The sequence below is a fragment of the Ornithorhynchus anatinus genome, chromosome 11 (genome assembly GCF_004115215.2).
Source record: "Ornithorhynchus anatinus isolate Pmale09 chromosome 11, mOrnAna1.pri.v4, whole genome shotgun sequence".
NCBI classification, from domain to species: Eukaryota; Metazoa; Chordata; class Mammalia; order Monotremata; family Ornithorhynchidae; genus Ornithorhynchus; species Ornithorhynchus anatinus.
Window position 1 is genome coordinate 38,882,078 of NC_041738.1, and position 15,397 is coordinate 38,897,474.

The 15,397-nt window shown below is 42.8% G+C and overlaps 2 long non-coding RNA genes across 2 annotated transcripts in view; one reads left to right on the plus strand and one right to left on the minus strand.

The window, feature by feature from the left end:
- The window catches only part of LOC120638702, a 303,340-nt gene that overhangs the window by 110,025 nt on the left and 177,918 nt on the right, over positions 1–15,397 (minus strand). The window lies entirely within an intron of this gene.
- LOC114815144 lies at positions 11,693–14,528 on the plus strand. Its single transcript, XR_003762919.1, has 2 exons — positions 11,693–13,664; positions 14,222–14,528. It is a non-coding gene; the product is annotated as an uncharacterized LOC114815144 (long non-coding RNA).

A 15,397-nucleotide genomic window follows, 5' to 3' on the forward strand; every position in this document is an offset into this window, starting at 1 on the left:
AAGTTAAGTGACTTTCCCACAGTCGCACAGCTGATAAGTGGCAGAGCTGGAAGTCGAACTCATGACCTCTGACTCCGAAGCCCAGGCTCTTTCCCACTGATCCACGCTGCTTCCAGTAGTAGCATTTGAACTCAGTCAATGGTAATTATTGAGCTCTGAGTGCACAGCACTGAACTAAACACTTGGAAAAGCAAAACTCTTAAGGACTTTGGCCCTCCAGGGACTTTTACCTCTAGGATCCACAAGGTGGCAATGTTTTAGAATGGTACATGCGGGTGTTAATGTGATTTAGTGACCTGATAATTGAATCTTCAGGTTAGTAGTAATTCTCTCATGGAGGAGGAGGAGGAGGGGTATTCATTTAGCGTCCACTTGGTATACTGTACTGTACTAGTCACTTGTTAAGTACAGAAAATTAAGTGGACATACATTCCCTGCCCACAAGGAGCTTCCACTCAGTGCGGGGGAGGGGAGGGGAGGCAAACATAAAATAGAGTTATAACTAGAGTTATCGACACATAGAATTGAGTTCACATATATATGCATCTATGAGTGTTGATGATGGCTATAAATAAGCTCCTAAATGCTGTAAAAAATAACAAACATCCAAAAGAGTAGAGATGCTTTCAATAGCGGACATTCTGGGGTGCTTTGTTTTACTTTAAAATGGCACAACAGAAGAGGGAAATTGAGGTGGGCCTGCACCTCTAAGGGTCTCATAAATCCAAATTGCAGGCTGCAGTGGGAAGCATGTAGGCAGAACAGTTCCAACCACCAAGTTCCTTATGAGAGTCTACCTCTTCCACCTCCCTTCTATATGCTTCACTGAAACACCAGGGAGGCCAGTGGAGGATTCTGCTGTAAGTGCCCAATCTGTAAGAGGGAATTAGACTATTCCAATATTTTCTCACTTGGCATTTGCAAGAAGTCCACAACATGAAGAACAATGGAAACCAACAGAAAAGAAATGAAAGTGGGAAACAGAGAAATTCAGCAGCGGCAAGGAGGAGGCCATCGTGTAAGGAGTCAAGAAGGCTGAACATTTGAATTTGGTCATCTTGATTTATACAATTTCCACAGTATAAGACACTGGCATAAACCTGTGAATTTGAATCGTCATCCAAAGGATCTTTTTCTTTCATAGATGAGTTACATTTTTTTTTCAGAACTGGCATTTTTTTACCATCTAAATGAGTTTTTCCTAATGCTTATTTTCTAGATGGCAGTGATTCTCTACTGTGGTGAGGAAAATCACATTTGGACCAAAAGTATATCAGATTGTAGAATAAGACTTTCTTTTTTATGCAACGGAAACTCAGCCCCTTTAATCCTAGTGCTTTTGGTTCTTTTCCATTTTTTTCTTTTTTAAATTGATCTGTGAGAGAATCTCAGCTTCCCTTCCCAACATTAGCCCTATTTGGCTTCTGGCTGAGCCTGAGGGAGGAGATGGAAGAACAAAACAAGGCATTTCTTCACCCAGGAATCCAGGTGACTCTTTTTCAATCTTGATGTCCTTGTCTCTGGCTGGGTACTAAGAGATGTGGAGTTGATTTCTGACTCCTAACTAAAACATCCTACTCCAGCAGATTTTACTTTCCCACCCTTTTCTCTGAAGGCTAGTTATTAGTCAAAACAGCCCTGCTTTGCAAGAATCTTTACTTGACCTTTGAATGCAACAGGAAGGAGATCAGGTTACTGCAGTAGTTTGCGGAGTAGCTTTAACAGTATATTGCAATATAATATTATAATTACCTCTCTTTGAAGAAAGAAAAACAAGTTAATAATCCCTCCCGTACAGATCATGTGGCTCTTTTGTTTTCATTATTTGTCCAGTACCTTCAGTTATTGACCAGGAAAGATGAGAACGTTATATATGGGTTTCTAAAATCTGAAGATTAAGATGTTTGGCCACCTATTAACTGCTTCTTGGTTGTCAACCATTTTTCTAGCTATTGTTTTAATTGTTATATCTTCACGTCTCCAAGTTCCCAAAGTTCTCTTCGGCCCTCTCTCTGTCTGGCCCGCTTCCCACTTTTGCCCTAGTTGAGTGCAGATACTTGTATCAAATTCTGGCTGAAACTCAGATGTCTTCTCAGTTTTCAGAAGATGTCTCCTATTCCTTCCAGAAGTTTCTTCAGGCTTTGTTCCTCTGCCCAATCTGCAAGCCATCTGCACCCTTTATTATTAAGAACATATTTACGGCGATTTCACAACTGTTTAATAGATATGTATCTTATTACATGTTTGTTACACCTCATTAAACATACTATTCAATTGGTATTTATTTAACATGCAGTAAATGCTGCGACCCCCTCAGCCCAGCGGATGGGTATGAGGATCTTGGCCAAGTATCAATCCTCCCCTTTGTCCTGCAGGAGCCTGCTGTTGCCGCAGTCTGGTGCCTTCCTCCTTTGCAGCAAGACACTGACAGTTTCAAGTTGGGACTCCGGCCGAGATTGGATTGTATGCTGCATCCAGGGCTACCACTGGGCTGCTGCTGGCAGCGATCCCACCTCTTCTGGTGTCATTCACCAAGTAGTCACCCCCAAAAGGGGCATGTCCTATATTAGCTTTCCAGACCGTATGTGGAACTGTGATTTTTGGAGTCCCATGACTTCTCTCGGAACTCACCACCTCAACTCAACGTGAAGGAAAATTATCCAGGAGGCGTCCTAGCTGCTATTCGTGACAACAGCTGGAGCATTTTAATGGAAGCATCGGTAAATGAACTAGATGACACTGGGATACTTTTTGAGCCCATTGGTTCATTTCAGCTCTCCCTTGCCCAGTTTCATAGCCCCTAGTTCATCTCAGAGTCCTTGTTTCACAGATCACCGCTTGCTCAGTTCATTTCTAGTAAGCCTAGTGTTCTACAGCCACTTGGGAAGTAATGATACATTTGAACCCTGAAAAGGGTGTAGACCAGAGCAGTAAAGTATCCAAAGGCAAGTTACTTTTTTCTGTTTGGGATTTTCTGGCCACAACTTTCGGCTCCCTTCCAGCTTCACTTTCTCCAGAGGCAGAGTCTGAGGGAAAATTCTGTGCTCTCCTTAAGTTCTTCAGACTTCTTGCACGGTTTGCAGGATCCTCAATAAATGCATAGAAGCTGCAGCAGCTCATCTGTGAGGAAAGTTTTCCTCCCAGAAAGCCACAAGATTTAGCTAAACAACTGATTACAAACTGGGAATTGAAATGGTTTCTGTGAGGGGCAGGAGGTAATTTAGTTCCACGCCATAAATAACGGATTAAAAAGCTTAGCTGACGCTATAAATTAAAAATGTGAAACTAATTATACCAGCCTCGTAAAAGCGAAACAATCAAATCATAACCCAAGTATGTGATGTGACAGCATCCACAGTCTATGACAGGACATGCAGGGGCGGAGAGAACCCGGTAATCAGACAAGAATCCTTCCCCTAGCCCAGAACCACAGTCCCATTTCCATGTTGCGAAGCAAAACAGTAGTAGTTTTGTTGTTCTCTCAATCCGTTTTTCATGACGACAGTTCATCCTTCCCTTCTCCACCCCTTCAGTGCAGATGCATTACTCAAAAAAAGGAAAAAAAAGCCTAAAGAAAACCCACCCAAACCCAACAACCACAGCTGCACTGAACACTGCTCTGTCAATTCAATCCAGATGAGTGTGGAAGGCAGCTGCTGCCAAGGCTATAATTCAACGAAGAATCCCTGAATGTTCCACCCGCCAACTACAGTTGGGAATGTCTGACCAGAGCTTTCTTCCCACTGGAAGTTCTTGGGTACGACCAACGTTGAAGGGCTTGGGCTGAGTCTCTCGTGGATGCCTCTACTACAGGTGCTTTCTCCATTCTTTTCAGGCTATTAAGTCCTTCTGCTCCTCGAAGACAACTGTGTTTGTCGGACCAGTAATCGGTAAACACCATGGTCTAACTGACTTGGACATTTTACAAGCTGTTCTAGCAAAATGGGCTCAAACAACCTCTGAAAACTTGAGTGGAGTTTGACAGTTCACCAGAGTGGGGGACTCTGCATTTCCACATGACAGCAAAATGTCTGTTTTGGGCAGGGAGCTTATGGTTGTGGATGGTCCTTTTTTTCTACCTTTGCTTCCAAATATTTGCTTTTGTCAAATTGAGTGCAAATTCTTGGTTGACTGTCAGTAGACTGAGTCTACCTCATCCCTTATCTTTATAGCCCTTTTCTCAACTCCTTGTTGACAAAACAAAATGGAGGGAAAATTGTTTGAGTTGAGCCCTAGTGCATCAGTTGAAATCAGCTTCCTTATGCAACACAGCTCCAATTTTCAGTTTAAAGGGAATCAGTAGTTAAGCAAATGTTATTGGAGATTCCAAAGATAAGCTTCTAACAGCAGAAACACTGTCCGCTTGCCTTTTACTCCCCCTCCTTACTCTAATGTTGACTTAGTGGAAGTCTCCCATTGAGGAAAGAAGAAAACAGGCTGGAGTCTGATTTTTCCCAGGTGAATTGGTAGCAGTTTTGCCAATAATAATGTTGCTGTTTTTTTTGGCCTGTGAATGTTTTTGGCAGAGTCAGATGAGTGGGCCCTGCAGCCCTCAGATAGATCGATGCTATCGATCTTAGAGGCTCCGTGTCATTTCCAAGGGATTTGCTAAAGAAGCTACTTATGTCCCTTTTTCATTTTCACCAACTCATTACCAGCTGCTGCTGCTCACTGCCTTTAAGCAACACCTGGAGTAGTGAAACCTGGTGGCCCTGTCTCTCCTATTTAGGTTTAGAAATGCCTTCTTCCAAAATGAAAACAAAACAAGAAACCAACCAATTGGAGTCAAATGCTGAAGTCAGTTACACCAGCATACAGGGTTTTTTTTTTGTTTTGTTTTAAAAAGGGCAGCCTGGCCCTAGCCTAAGCAATTGATCCCCTGGCTTAACTTTTAAATTAAGACCATTGTAAATTTGGGAACTTGAGAAGAGATAGAGAGGACACCCATAATCCTTTGCAAATGTCAAGTGCCTCTCAATATTGGTTACTTTTCAAAGGTAGCTAGGTTACAATGTACCGTGGTAATGAAAAAGCCCCGTCAGGCCCACTCCATAGGGTTTCAGTCAATATACATAATATTATTGGGCTTTGCAAGGATTAAAGGTTGTTTCTCTCACAGCCTCACAATAGGTTGATCTCTCCTGCTGCAGGCACAAAAGGGGCCTTCCTGTTTACAGAAGAGTACACAAAATTTTACGCAGAAAGGGATCCAAACAACCCATTTGGAACCTCCCCCTGCTGGTGGGTTTGAAGTTATACTAAAATGCTCTCATGCCCATCAAAAACAAGCCCGCATTTGTCTTCAAAAAAAGCTACATATAGGTTTGCTCTGCTGACTGACCTTGGTGACTTCCACCATTTACTCACTACTCCTGGGATAAAAATCATCTGGAGTCTCAATCCAGTCTCTCTCCAAACATTAAAGGTTTTGGTGCTTTCTGGGAACGGGATGAGCATATTACTATTACAGGACAAGCTGGAAGCTCAAGGGGCTCCAGCCTACCAACTAAGTTTATTATATTGTACTTTTGCAAGTGCTTAGCACAGCGCTCTGCACACAGTAAGTTCTCAATCAATACAACTTATTGATTGATGGAGTCATTTTATGTCCAGGAATGTCACTGATTATTGTTGCACTGTACTTTCCCAAGTGCTTAGTATAGTGCTCTGTACACAGTAAGCGCTTCATAAATATGCTTGAATGAATGTCCACATGGGTAAATAATATTAACAGTGATGGTATTTGACTATGTATCAAGCACTGTTCTAACCGCGGGGGTAGATACAAGATAATAAAGTTGGACACAGTCCCTGTTCCACACGGGCTTCCAGTCGCCATTTTATAGATGAGGTAACTGAAGCAGAGAGGAGTTGAGTGACTTGCCCAAGGTCACACAGCAGACAAGTGACAGAGTTGGGATTAGAACCCATGATCTACTGACTCTCAGGCCCGTGCTCTATCCACTACGCCATGTATGCCCCAGTAAATAATCCTGGGTTGGTTCCAGAGGCCTGATGCTTCCACCGCTGAAGCCATGCGGGGATGTAGTCAATCAATCAATCAATTGTAATTCCTGAACACTTACTGTATGCAGAGCGCTATACTAAATGCTTGGGAGAGTACAATATAACAGAGTTTGGTAGACATATTCCCTGCCCACAAAGAGCTTGCAGTCTAGAGGGAGAAGGAGACAATAAAATCAATTAGGGATGTGACATAAGGGCTGTGGGGCTGAGAGTGGGAAAAGTAAAGGATACAAATCCAGGTGCAAGAGTGACACAGATGGGAGAGGGAGTAGGGGAAATGAGGGTTAGTCAGGGAAGGCCTCTTGGAGGAGATGTGATTTTAATAAGGCTTTGAAGGTGGGTAGAGTGATTAGCTGTCAGATATGAAGGGGGAAGGTGTTCCAAGCCAAAGACAGGACATGGGTAAGGGGTTGGTAATAAGGTATATGAGAACGAGATACATTGATGCACATTTTTTCAGTGTCCAGCCCCTCTGAGATTTAAGTGTATGTTTCCTTGTCAGTGAACCCAAACTTTCCTTATAAATTAGCCGGAGCATAGTGCGTTGCAATCATTATCATCTCATCATCGTCAACAGTATTTTCTCAATGCCTGGGAGCAAAGCAAAGGTACTAGAAATTTGACAAATACACCAAATGCTTTCTATGAAACCAAATGTGTTTCTAGCCCAGTTGTCTATAAACGTATTCTGTTGGCATTTTGGGCTGCAGGTTCTGCTACACTAGCAATCCTTCTAGTACACTGCTTACAATAAATAGCAGTTGATGAAGCTGATGATGATTTTCACAGAAAAATGACCAAGATGCTATTCAGGATCTCTATAAATGCTCTCTTAACTTCCTTGATTAGGATTAGAATAATTTCCCTTCACTTACATTTCCTACAGTGGTTCAAAGTCATGATTTTCTAAGGTCATGGGCACTTCTTTCTGGTTTTTTTTTTTTAACTGAATGCAAAGAAAATGAACACATATAATTACATTATATGTAATGAACACATATAATGGCAAGTGATCTCTTCTATTCTAACCAGCAGCACATTGCGAGAGGAGAGGTTTTTTTGAAACATAAGGTGTTCAAGGAATCTGCTCCTCAGTGGACTGCTCCTGGCCATCTCAGTGCTAGTAGAACTGGAGGCTTTGGGATTAATTCCCCCAAGGAGCTCCAGTTCAGAATAAGAGAGAAGGGCCTGGGGGAAATGTCACTAATATTTAGATTTAGAAGGACTCCCTCCCTTTGGAGAGCAATGGGCCCAATGGCAAGTTCTTATGCCAAATAAGTTCTCCTGCAAGGTTGCATCAAGCAGAAATACAGGGAAAGACTTGGCAGAAATAAGGCCAGAAGGGACTCCTACAGGCAAAAAGGATGCCCAAGTCTCAAGAAAGGAAGAAAGGGAGTGCAGAAGAGCTCCCTGACTGCAGACAGACAAAAGATCAATATCTAAAAGCTGGATAACCAGAGGATTCGTAATTCTTGGGAGACTGAGATTTGGAAAAGGAATAAAATAAACCTGGGACAGGGGTTAGGGACAGGACTTAATACTTGGCTTTGCCTACTTTTGGCATTTGTGGTTTGGCAGTTCCAGTGCTGGAATCTATTGACCCACTTGAAAACCTTCTCCTCTTCTCACCCTAAGTTCCAACCCAACTCTGGTCGTTATTCAAATGAAAGGCTCTCATGAGTCATTCCTAACCTAGACCCCTCAAGGAAAGCCTTTCTGGATCCAAAATTCATTTTTGCAGCATATCATTTACATTTTCTATTGCCCTTTGCTTAAACTGAATATTTGAAACACATGGCAAATATATTGATAAGAATTAGATACTGTTGTACCAAAAAACCACAATGGATCCTATCACCTTTGCTAGATATTCTCTGTCCCTAATACGGGTGAGGCCTGGATAAGAGGCCTAAAATGGCTGGGGAGAATAGACCTCAGAGAAAGCTGGTCAGAAAGGTGAAAGGCTTTTTTGAAGATGCTGAATTTAAGTTATTTCACTTTCTGAAAGAGACTCTAATCTCAGACAAAATTAATACCACTGGGATTGACCTGGATTTTTTTCTGGTTGCTTTTACGTGTATCCAAGTAACAACTTACACGACTCTCCGTAGCAGACGTGAAGATCTGAAGTGGAGATAAGGATATTTCCTTTAGCACATTCAGAGGGGATTGGCTAATGAGGGAGGGGATTTCTGGCCTTCTCGAAATGATTGAGGCCCAGCTCCGCCAATATAGTGCTTCATATTAAAGGAGTTCATGGGACATTGCAGGCTAGAGAAGTCGTTCGTCACATATATTTAAAGTTGAATTTACCGATATTTTATGGTATTAGATATTATTTCTATTAACATTTTATGCTGAAATTACAGAATGATTCGTGAGTACTGAATTTTTGATTGCTTTTACACTTGCTGGGACACTATTAAAGTTGATTTACGTTAATAGCACTGTGAGAAGATATTAACAATGAAATTTCCAAAAGCACTTAGCATCCCATAATTGGAGTTAAATGACAAAAAAAATGAGGGGATAATAAAGTAAAGAGAGAAGAGGAGAGCGGAAATTTTGACAATGCTACCTTTAACCTGTGGTTTTCAATATTTTTTGAGGAAGGTTGTCTTTTGAAATGACGAAATAACCAATCAGGTGAGGGGACAATGATTTATTCATGGGACCTCACACTGCCAATCAGAGAACTTGGTCAAGATCAGTGAAGGTACACTGGCACTGCTGAAGACAGACAGTTTTTTGAGTGGAGATTCAGACTTTTGTGCTCTTGTTTTTCTCTTTCTTTGGAAGCTGAATGACAATTCTGGGTTTCTTAGAAAATTGTTGATTCACTCCTGACTCCCGGGTGGCTTAGGAGTAGAGTTTGGAGAACGGCAAAGACAAAACTAAATTGAAAGTCTAAAAAGATGTTTTATCTTCAGTAGCTCCCAAATCCTAGCTAACCTGGCTAGACTGAGAACTTATCTTCACACCACTATTACTTGATTCCAACCTCAGAAAGACATAGATGGTGAGCCACGATACAAGAGGCAGTATAAGAGGACTTGAATTTGGTTTTGCCTTCTTTTTTTGAAGCTAGTGCATTTTGTTCTAATGAAGACAAAAATCTGTCTGACTCTGGGGCTTAATTGTTGGATTTTTGGGTTGTCCTTCCTGGCCCTGGCTTAGTCAAATACCTGGGGAGAAATACGGAAGCCCAGTTAACTTAAGAGCAACAATTTGAGGCTAGTCTAATAACATTCCTGGAGGTGAGCATTTTTTGGCTCTGCAATACGGGAGCCTCTGTATGATGAGCAAAGCTTAATCTGGGAAGGAGAACACAACCTACTTTATTATTACTGGGAACCAATATAGATGTTTAATGACAAGTTTTCTTCAGCTGTCCAAATAATTGAGTTATTCAACTTCTCTCTTTAACATCAATAACTTCTTTTACTACTGCCCCAAGCAAGAATCTTATTCCCCTAGCAAATGAAGATTTTTGGTTTATCTCCAAGACCCAGCCCAGTTTAGTTTTATTCTTTTCTGTTAGAGCTAGACACTAGACTAGATACTGTACAAAGAAGACTCTCTGGACAGTGAGAATGGTTACGCTCTGGAAGAGGGTACAGAAGAAAATTAAGGAGGTTTCCCTCCTTAGTAAAGTTTAAAAATCTGCCCAGGAAAGTTGGGTGTAGAACTAATTGAAGCAAGGGGATCAATGAGGCAATATGTCAAAAATGTCATCTTCATCACATTTGAGTCCCTTGAAGCTCCTTGAGAGAAGTTTTCAACTGGGCCAAAATTCAATTTAAAGGGATTTTAAAGTTATGATTGGCTGAGAATGGGACTACTTTTAAATTCACTAATCAAGAGTATTTAGGGAACACTTTCAAAGATAAAGATCTAGAACACAGAGACAAAAAACATGGAGAAACAGTCTTCTAGAATGGGAAGATTGCATTCCCTCTCATCTCCCTAATTAAAATTTTTGTTTTTTTTCTCTATTTGAGTGGAAAGTAACCCACACCTTTGCTCAAAACGCATACCCACCGATTTCTGGTTTAAGGCTCAAAAAATAAATGAGACTAAGTCACTTTTGACAATTGATTTGTTCTTTTAGAAGACAAGGTGATGAGTCTAAACAAGTGTAGCTATACCAATATGTAGTTGTATATTCATTTAAAATGAGGCAAAACCTGACTGCAGCTAACTCAAATGTCAAGAGGTCTCAAACTGGTGAGAGTAGATTTTAATGGTTAACACAAAATCTAATTGAGATTTATCTAATCTAAGGTTTTCTGTAGATCCCCCTCCCTCCCTTTTAAATTGTAGCTAAAAATAGTAGAAAATACAAGACTCGTTTTCTTGGGTAACTCAGAATTCCTCTGGAAACCCTGGGTAATATGTTGGTTCAGTATTTCCTCATAACTCTTAACCCACTTAAGAGAGCATCTTAGGTTCTCTTATTGGGAGCCTGCAGTGGTTTTGAAGAAGCCAAATAGGGGTATTGACATGGCACCCCACTTGGAAACTGAATCACTTTTACCTGAGGAACCACTAAAAATATGGTCTTGGGGATCGACTGAGTTATATTCTCACTTGATTTAAGGTAAAAAAGAAAATTGCTAAAGATTGGAAATTGGTAAATAAATGAGAGTTGAATAGATACATGAATAAATAGAAAAATAGATGGATAATATACGTAGATGAATTAATAGATACACAAATGGATGGACAAGTGGATGACAGATAAATAGAAAAATATTCAGAGATCAATAACTGGTCAGAAAAATGGATAGCTATATACATATGAATGAACAGGTGACTCAGGAGCAGAGAATAAATAGTTGATGTATCAGTGAATCATATTTGATGACTGAATGGATATTGTAGATTAATGAATGTGAAAAGAGAGACAAAGGGCCGGATGGAGGGCAGAGGAGTGGATATAAAGATAACAAAATGCTAGTGTCCAGCTAGCAGGTAGTCTCTCACCAGTGTGGGAAGTTTACAGAGAGCTGCCTCTGAATTCCGAAGCCACACTGAAATACCTATGTTTACCTGGGAACTGGGAGAAACCAATGGCAAATAGTTTTACTGATCCTCCATCCAAAATTGCCTTGAGGAAGGCAGGATACGAGAAGGAATGCTAGGGTGAATTTCACAGTGAAAGCCCTGAAAATCACTTGGGGAACCCCCAAAAGCTCCAACTCAGTTGCCCTTGAATCATATTACCCCTAGAGTGCTCAAAACTAGCCCACCTGGGCCCCTGAGCTCCTGAAAACTTTAGCAGAGGGCATTGGTGATCCACTGGATCAATCCTTCATGGGACATGAGGCCCATTCTGTTTTTACCTCTTCTTTATTTCTGATATTCACATACACCTCCACTGGCGGCCCTGCTCTTGAAGCCCTGGTGCTGTAATTAATCCATGTCACAAGAAGATGTAGTGTCGGCAGAATTTATGACTGGGTCTGAGCTGCTGTGATGAGCAGGGGCACCTCAGCCCCTTGTGATATAAATGCCTCCGCTAATTGGATTGCTGGAGCTAATCAGAAGCCAGAGAGAGAATAAAAAATCAGCGTCCCTCCTGCTGGTCCTAGCTGATAAAGCGGACAGCTCCTTGCAGGAAAGGAGACACTGGAATTGAATCTTCACATAGAGGTCTCACTCTAGATTGCTATCTCAAAGGTTACTCATACTTCTGTCAGGAGGCCAGGAACCCAGCTCATGCAGAGAAAATGGAACCCGATGAGGAAAGGCCTGGAGTTTTCCAAAGGAGATTTTACTATCAAATTATAAATATGTAGAAAGGCAGAGAAAAGAGAAAGGGAAGTATGGGATGGTTCAGGAGTGAGGGTGAAAGGAAAACACCATACCAGTGATCTAACAAAGGCCTGGAGTTTACAGTGACTCAAGAGGCCCCTTTCTGGGCAACATGAAAGACAACTAATCAACATGAGTGAATCAGCACACTGTCCCCTTTGGATTAAAGCTCCATGGGCATATATGGCGAGTGAGAGATATGATGGTCTTATTTCTTCAGTTTTTTCAGCCCTATTTCCCTGGAAATCGAAGAAGGCAGGGAGAGCTTCAGTAGAGAAGCGAATTCCAAGCCCGGGAACCAAGGTGCAGAGGGAAGAACTGGAAAAACTGCCAAGGTGGGGGAACTGGCTTCTATCACCGGATTGCCACCACAGAGTGGCTGAGGGGGAATGAGGCCTCCTGAGAAATCTGCAATTCCCTCCCAGTCTTGACCACCAAGGTTGTTCTTGGATGGGGCTGGTGATACAAGTCACATTGGGCTGAGGCATCTCATCTTCCCCTGGGAGGACAAACAGCTCTTCTCGTCTGGCAGCAATCAGTGCCTGATCCGGGGCACGGGCTGGATCTTGGTGGTCTATACCTCTGAAGGCAGAGACAGAAGATGCATACAGATTCCCAGCTGTAGACAACACTTTCTCAATCTCTGGTGTCACCAAGTGCCCGGTCATCACCTTCCAATTCCAGGCCATGGTGCCCGTATAGCCTCTTCTACTGTTCTCTTGGCTCTGGGAGATTGCTTCTTCCTATTGCCCTTGTTTTCTTCTCGATCCCCCCTCTCCAAAAGCCCTGCCTTGGAGGTAGAGCCTCAGATGCCATAAGCATGCAGCAATCCCCCTTTGCGCACAACAAAGACTTCTTTTCTTTTTTATCTTTTGGGCGACACGATAAAAAATAACCCTGTATTTATGCAAATTGCAAAGTAGCGTGTGATAATGAAAACAAAACAGTGCTGGCCTGCAGCCAAGACATGGCACTGACGGGGGCTCCCGACCATTTGGTTTCTGATTCTTCGGGGAAAGCAGCTGTGGAGAAATGAAAATACAGAACACCCCCTCGCGCGCGCAGACACACGCTCATCCACACACATTCCAGTACCCGTCACCTCGGAGTCAGCGAGACTTGGGATCCGGGTACGGTTCTGCCTACAGCCGCTGCTAGAATCACCCTGTCGTCCCCCACGAGCCTCCCTGCCCCCCGTCCATGAATCCCTTTCAGGAATTTACAAACATTTTCCACAGATCAATATCTGTATTGATTATTCATTGTGAGTGAGTCGTGTGTCTTTGGCGATCCAGCTTGGCAGAGGGAGAAGCCAAAGGCTGCCGCAGTAAAAAAAAATAACAGAAGGCGAGTGGGACCCAGCTCTTGCTGGGTTGGCTCCTGTCGGCAACACAGAGACGGAAGGAGAGGAAGAAAGAAAGAGAAAAGCGTAAAAACCCGAAGAAAGATGGGGGAGGAAGAGAAAGAGGGAACGCTAGCAAGAAAGACAAAGTCACAACTGGAAAACTGGTTCCGGGGCACGTTGGTAGCTTGGGGAAAACCCAGCCTCGTGTATGCTGTTACGTGCACAGATACAGTGGACTTATTGCTCTGGGAGTGAAAAGTGACTCACAGTTTTGGTATCTGCTACGTAAGAGCATTGGGGGGATTCCTTGGCTTGCTGACAGGAAAGGAAGAAAGCAGCAGCAGTGAGGTAAAATACGATTCCTTCCTACTGCCTTGCTGAGGATATGCAGTCGCCTGGGCTGACTTGAACAGCTTGCTGCTCTCCTATGGCATGCGGAAGGAGAATAATTAAAAGGGCCAGCATCACTTACAAAGTGAGTAAACACAAAGCCTTTCAAAACGTGCTCTCCAGCTAATGAGAAGCTGTAATTTCTTATACTTCAAGGCAAAACAAGACAGTGATGGGGCTCAGTGGAGTGTGTGTGTACGCATGGATGTGTGTGTGTGTGTGGTGTATATGTGTATGTGGGTGGGGGGTTCAGCTAATTGTTGGCAATGTTTAAAAAAGGGATTACGGGAAAAGACAGTGAAATGATGACAGGAAAACAACTTGGACCAGAGCCAAAAAAAAAAAAATTCAAGGAAAAGCAAGTCTGCAGCTTCGAGAAAGCATCGGTCGCTTCTGTCGGGGGCTTGGATAGGGGCTACCTGTACTTCGCAGCTGTGCATGGAATACTGCCCTGGCAGAGGGGACAGAGCCAAAGGGACAGACCACTAGCGTGCCCAGAGACTCGAACGGAGGAGTGCAAGGTTGCAGAGTTGTGCTGCATTCTGAGCTGAAAAACCTTTTCTTGCCTGTCAGTTGGAGCTTCTTGCTTGCCCAGAATCGCTTTTTCTATTAAAAACATCCCCCAAATCTGCTACATGACAGGAGGAGCTGCTGATTCTCCTGTTTGCCTCCTGGGAGCTGCTGCGGCATTACAGAAGCATACTGAAAAAAGGGAGGCTCAGGAAATTAAGTTTTCCATTGGCTGGTGATCTGGCAAAACATTCCAGGTAATCTTCTCTAGCATCTGGCTCTGCCTGAGGGGGCTGCTTTTGGAGACAGCCTCCACTCCGAGCCCTTCACCTATGGCTTGGGAAGTCCAGACAACTCCAAGATTGGGACTTGCAATCCAGATGTTCCAAGCACATATGAAAAAGTGATAACCCAATGGAATAAAATGAGATGGATTTTCCTTCTGGGTGTGTGGTGATTTCTCTGAGCAGTGAAAACTAAGCGCTACTGAGGTTCTTTTTCACCTGAATGTGGTGGGGCTTTTTTAGGAAGCCTGGGAGCGTGGGGGTCTAATAGAGAAGCTTTCATTCTTTTGCTTGAGATTTTAACCTTCAGGCTACTTCATGATTTCTGACTTCTGGCCCATTCCACTCAGTTTCCTCAGCAGAAAAAAAAATACATTGTCTGCAGAAATAAGCCCTGGGGACCCAGAGAAGGAAGTATTAGTCAATCATGGATGGATTTTGCACGTTTCGTTTCTCCAACACTTACAGAAAGCTGTCTGGATTGTATTTGTGTGTGCATGAGGTGTGTGTGTGTCTGTGTGTGTGTATGCTTCTCAGAGTGTTTGTGTATGTGTGTAGGTCTGAGGAGAGAGAGAGGATGGGAGAGAAGTGGAAACAGACAGAATGTTTGGGTATTTATGTTATTCATGCACTGAATTTTCAATGCTGCCAGGCAGACACCCATCCCTGTGCTCCAGAGCTCTGGAGAGCCTGCACAGACCTGATCTGAATGTTAAATGCAAAAGACTAAATTAGCATACTAACCAAGTCATGTCAACCCCTAGCAATCAGTAAATGGCCGTCTTCTCTCTCTAATGCTGGTGCAGCCGAGCACGCCAGCCACTTAACCGTGTCCTCTGTCAGATCCTTTTTTTGTGTGTTTGTTTTTTGTTTTTGTTTTTTGATGAAAGACTGGAAATTCATTAATGAGGAGGGAAGGAAGGGCTTCAAGGAATTGTAATGAAAACAAATGACCCTCTTTTAACATTGTGACGGCCGAAAAGAGGAGGCTTACTGCTCTGGGACTGGGGGAATAGAAAGCCCC